This window comes from Oncorhynchus nerka, linkage group LG20, assembly GCF_034236695.1.
Source record: "Oncorhynchus nerka isolate Pitt River linkage group LG20, Oner_Uvic_2.0, whole genome shotgun sequence".
Lineage (NCBI taxonomy): Eukaryota > Metazoa > Chordata > Actinopteri > Salmoniformes > Salmonidae > Oncorhynchus > Oncorhynchus nerka.
In genome coordinates this window covers 44,742,191-44,747,889 of record NC_088415.1, presented here as the reverse complement: position 1 = coordinate 44,747,889, position 5,699 = coordinate 44,742,191, and positions in this window count along the sequence as shown.

Genomic DNA, 5,699 nt, shown 5'->3' with positions numbered 1-5,699 from the left:
CATTGCAATGGTGTAGGTCACTATCACCACTGGGGGGCGGTGTAAGCCTAGTTAACGGAATTGAAGCGAGGTTCTCAAAATTAAATAATGAGAAGGGGATCTGTTGTCCAATTTAACATTTTGTACGCATGTTCACTGTGTTAATTCCATTGCACGATGACACTAATATGATGGTCGCTTAGGGCCCCTGGCCCCCGACCAAAAAGTTATAATACTTTTTTACAAATCTGTTTTAGGAACTCAGTGGAGTCTCCGCTTACTGTTGAGAGTTAGAATAGTAGAATTACACAAGGTGCAATTTAAAATGTGGCTGTGCATCAGCAGACATTCTCTTGTTATGTCAGTCACTCAATTAGCCATGTCAGCTAACAATTAAGATTGGTAAATTAGTCTAGCCAGCGATCTAAACTTCTGGTAATCATGGCTGAATACCGACCAGGCACACAGGGCATGTGCCCAGGGTAGGGATGTGACAATTTGAACATTTTTAAACAGCATAAAATCCCACATGAATTCACAATGCAGCTGCTGCCAGCAACGGTTTGGTCTCACGGCGCTTCCCTTTCAGATGGTTAAGCATTGCACCTGTACTGCCATTACTGTACCTCACTTCCACCTCGCAAAGTTTGCATTTCCTTCTCAATTAACTACTCAAAGTATTGCCATACAGGACTTCACTGCTGTCGCTTGCCTTTCTCTGACATTCGTTTTTCCTGTTAACAACGATGACGTAGTGGTGAAGTCGACTCCAAAATAATGGATTCCTCAAATCCTTGCAATTCGCAACACCCATTTCTGAGTGTCAAGATTAGACTGGTAAGATTCACTATTTTTGGAACGGAGGAGACTGATTGCTGTACTTAGGAGAACACAAACACACGCTAGAGAGGGGGAGGGGCACAGTACAGGCAGGTCGGCCACCAGGCAGACAGTCAGAACCGTGCACTAGGCCTATCTATCAGCAATCAAAAGCTGTATCTTGCAATTTCTTGGCTTGCAATGTCTTGCAACTTAAGTAAAGCAGGGCATATCATCACAGCGTGGTAGCCAAGGCACCTAAACAGAGGACAAGTTTAGTTGTTGCGGAGATTGACCCCACTATGCTGTTTGCTTTTTGCATCTACTTCATTTCGCTGAGTTTACTTTTAAATTACACAACTTCCCCCTGGCCTTTATAGCCTATCATCTAGTTAGGCTATAAAACACATGTTTTGAGAAATGTTTTTGTTAAGGATCACAATTTAATTTCAATGTTTTCTCTGCCCCGTGGCAAACTTAGTAGAATTGCATGAAATTTGTTTCAAAATTGCAAACTTCTCTATTCCCCATAGCAACATGTGTCGAATTACAGGAAATTAACTTTAACATAAAACATTTTCTCTTTGCCGTCAAAATGGGGAGGGGGGGGGGGCACTAAAATGTCCAATATCAAATCTCGCCTAGGGCCCACAAAAGGCTATAGGGCCGGCCGGCCCTGTTGTGTGGGTGACAGCGGGTGTAGAGTATCACACAAGCAAGTTGTTAGGGCCAAGGTGCGGTCTTAACTCCCTCTCTCATTTCCTTGGTCACCGCATCCAAGGCCTGAAATACTTAGTAACTCCAAAACACTTCAATCAGTGTTTTGAAAACAGTGGCTCCCACATGCATTCCACACAGTAGACTTTGGAGTACAATGTAACTGTGATACGACTTTGTAATGGAAGACCAAGGTTATCTCATTTTGTTTGACTTAACGTGCTAGTTTGACATATGGCCATTAGGTTGTGCTGGACAAATATCTCATGATCTACTTTCTTTCTGTCAAGTGAAAATATACAGCTGTTGTAGTAGAAGACAAAATGAGGAAAGCTCATTTTTAACCCTCACTTGCAAAACTGCATTATTGACGTCTTTATGTGTGTTTTATCGATATTTTGTTATGTTTGTCCAAGGCCAAAGTATTTTAAACATGTGTGTACAGTATATCAAATGTACTGTATTTGTTTATGCCTTGATCCTCATTACTGTGGAAAACACTGGTGAACGTCAGAGTTTCTACTCAATGACAAGACAGGAAATCCTGGTCTGATTGTGTATGGGAGTCTATGTGAGCGTTGCTTATTAAATCATAAGTCAATGCAACATTGTGAGGTCCGACTAATTATTGGGCTGATTTAGTTTGACTGCACCATTGTATGTTGCTAAGCTAGAAGCTGCTGGTGTATGACAGAGTGGAAAACCAGTGAGTCGAGCTCATGCTCTCTCTTCTATCACAGGGTCCTTGTTCCAGCACAGGGACATGGATGCCAGTCAGTCAGTGGTTGGTTGAGCTAAGCTAGTGGAGCATTGCTTCTTTGCTCTGTGTTGCCTGCTCCTTCAGATCGTTTTTCTGGTGCTGACCTGTCTTCCTGGAAATATTTTCAATGTGGTTTCTTTTTGTGTGTGTGTGTGTGTGTGTGTGTGTGTGTGTGTGTGAGAGATCGGGGGGAGGAGGGGATAATTGATGACAGATTTGTTTTTGTATACTACCAGCAGTATACTGTATTGTGTACAACATGTGGGTACCATTTCTAAAGAATAGGCTAGATGGTATAATAGACAAATATTTCAGAACATTCTTCATTGGAAAATAATTTTGGGATTTAGATTCTTGTCAGTGCAAGTGGGTTCTTGTCCTTTTTGTTTTTGGATTGATCTCTTGGTCCACTGAAATGTAACAGACAGCACCTGTGAATTGACTACTGTAAGTACTTTTGTTTGCATGTTTCAACAGCATCTCATTATGATTAGTCGTACTCTATCAATGTGTTGCCTGTGTGTACAGACAGATACAGTACCATGGACAATCGAACACTTCTCAAACTATTAATAATAACAAATTGGACTTGTTCAAGGACATTGAGTGCACAGTTCCATAGATTTGGTAGTAAATTCGCTCTCACCTCCACCATCAGTTTGCTCTAAAGCCCTCCAGATATATGTGTATTCCGCACAGTTCCGACGCCCTTTAGCTATGATATTTATTACGGTCCATGGGTTCTGCTGATTGGCTTCACAGTGCAACACCACCAGCTCAGTTGTTATAGGTCTCACCTCTCAGATGTTATTTTAAAATTAAGCCATATCAGTAATATCAATATTTTTAGCAATGAGCCTGTAGAATCAACTATTTGTAAAGGAGGCTGTGTTTCACTCTAAATGTGTAATTGGCATGTAATAGCCAAAACGAATTGAATTCCACTAAAAGCTTAACAAGTCATAATTGTGCATCCAAGATGATCTCCCTCGGGAACAGCGTTGCCAGGTTCACTCAAGATTATTCAGTGGTTTATTGACAGGATCATTTTATTAGATGTTTTTGCACAGAAAGCAGAAGGAATGTGGCTCAAGTTCATTACATCATCAAAAGATTGACTTGAACACTGTCCCTTTAGAAAGAACCACACTGACCATGCTGGATTTGCTGGACTTAGTTAAGTGCTTTTAGAGGTTTGGAAGAGCACACAATTTGTTTATTGTACTATTTAATTGAGAGAAGTCAAGTTTAAAAACAATTTATCCTTATGACTTGTCAAGCTGTGTTTGTGTTGTCTTGAGAAAATATGCAATCGCAGATGTCCGAGTGACCTGTGAAAAGACATTGGATAGGCCAGAAGACGCGCTAAACCTGGGGGAGATCGGTAAAGCCTTAACTGCAGCGGCCGTGCAGCTGTACTGAATTGGACTCTGCTATTTGCACTAACATCACCGCTTGAGCACCACAAAAGGCAGGCCTGTCAACATCGCAAAAGGTGTGCAGACGAACCGCATGATTGAGTAAAGGTCTGTTCTCTCACACCCCTTGCTTTGTAAACAAGAGTTGAGTAAAAGCCTGGTGAACTGAGTTGAATATGATTTTACAGAGCTAAGTTGGATGTTTGCTGTGGATCACGCTCCATCTGAAACTGTTCAAGCGTGTGCAGGAGTGGCAGTTAATCACAATATTTAAGCTCAGTTTTAATGACACCCTCCCTTCTCCCACTGTCACTCTTGGCAGGCAAACTAGTCTCTTGAGGTTTTACAGATGCCTGGCTCACGGAAATCTTAACTCTCCTCATCCTCACTGATGAACACCGATGAGGGGAGACAGAGGAATCTAGGTTGGGAATCGAAGATACAGGACTCCATTTACTGTCCTGGGTTTGTTTTTGTCGCTCACACGTGATTGATACGGACTATCTCAAACTCTCCCAAGAGAAGTGGCTGTCATTCCCCCATTCGCTGCTACTGTAGCAACATAGGCTACAGCACAGGAGGGTCTTTGAGCAAAGTATTATTACATTGAACAGTAGTTGAAGTCTTAAGACTACTTGTAGGAGCCATCCATACATGTTCACATGTGAACCCTGAAAATGACATTACTATGATGAAGTATTGTTTTGTTGAGAGAGTGTTGTTGGCTGATATCCTCACCAATACCATGTGAGGGAATAGTGATCTGGGTCCATTCAAAACAGCAGCCAGTTTTCCTTATTTTGTTGTTAGCAGTTTTGTCAGCTTTGGTAGTTTGAGTTAATTCTCTTAATTATCTGAATCCTTGAGAATTCATCCCAGTCTGTGTTGATGGGCACAGAGCCAACTCAATGAGCATTGAGCCAACTCCATGCTCAGCTCAAGGTAGCTAGTATTTCTTAGTGTGTCTGCCTGGCCTGTCTGGGCCTTGATGATGAATGTGTTATCTCAGCAGTAATGTCTACAGTCAGGAGATAATATGTGCCTGTTGTGCCAGATACATAGCAGGCTTCAAAATGTAGGGCCCACTTAAGGTCATAATATGACCTTAACCCGCTCCGTGGCTCGACGACTCATTGCGAGCTCACAGAACAGGGCTCCGGGCAGCCGAGCGGAAATGGAGGAAAACTCGCCTCCCTGCGGACCTGACATCCTTTCACTCCCTCCTCTCTACATTTTCCTCTTCTCTCTCTGCTGCTAAAGCCACTTTCTACCACTCTAAATTCCAAGCATCTGCCTCTAACCCTAGGAAGCTCTTTGCAACCTTCTCCTCCCTCCTGAATCCTCCTCCCCCTCCCCCCCCCTCCTCCCTCTCTGCAGATGACTTCGTCAACCATTTTGAAAAGAAGGTCGACGACATCCGATCCTCGTTTGCTAAGTCAAAGCGACACCGCTGGTTCTGCTCACACTGCCCTACCCTGTGCTCTGACCTCTTTCTCCCCTCTCTCTCCAGATGAAATCTCGCGTCTTGTGACGGCCGGCCGCCCTACAACCTGCCCGCTTGACCCTATCCCCTCCTCTCTTCTCCAGACCATTTCCGGAGACCTCCTCCCTTACCTCACCTCGCTCATCAACTCATCCCTGACCGCTGGCTACGTCCCTTCCGTCTTCAAGAGAGCGAGAGTTGCACCCCTTCTGAAAAAACCTACACTCGATCCCTCCGATGTCAACAACTACAGACCAGTATCCCTTCTTTCTTTTCTCTCCAAAACTCTTGAACGTGCCGTCCTTGGCCAGCTCTCCCGCTATCTCTCTCAGAATGACCTTCTTGATCCAAATCAGTCAGGTTTCAAGACTAGTCATTCAACTGAGACTGCTCTTCTCTGTATCACGGAGGCGCTCCGCACTGCTAAAGCTAACTCTCTCTCCTCTGCTCTCATCCTTCTAGACCTATCGGCTGCCTTCGATACTGTGAACCATCAGATCCTCCTCTCCACCCTCTCCGAGTT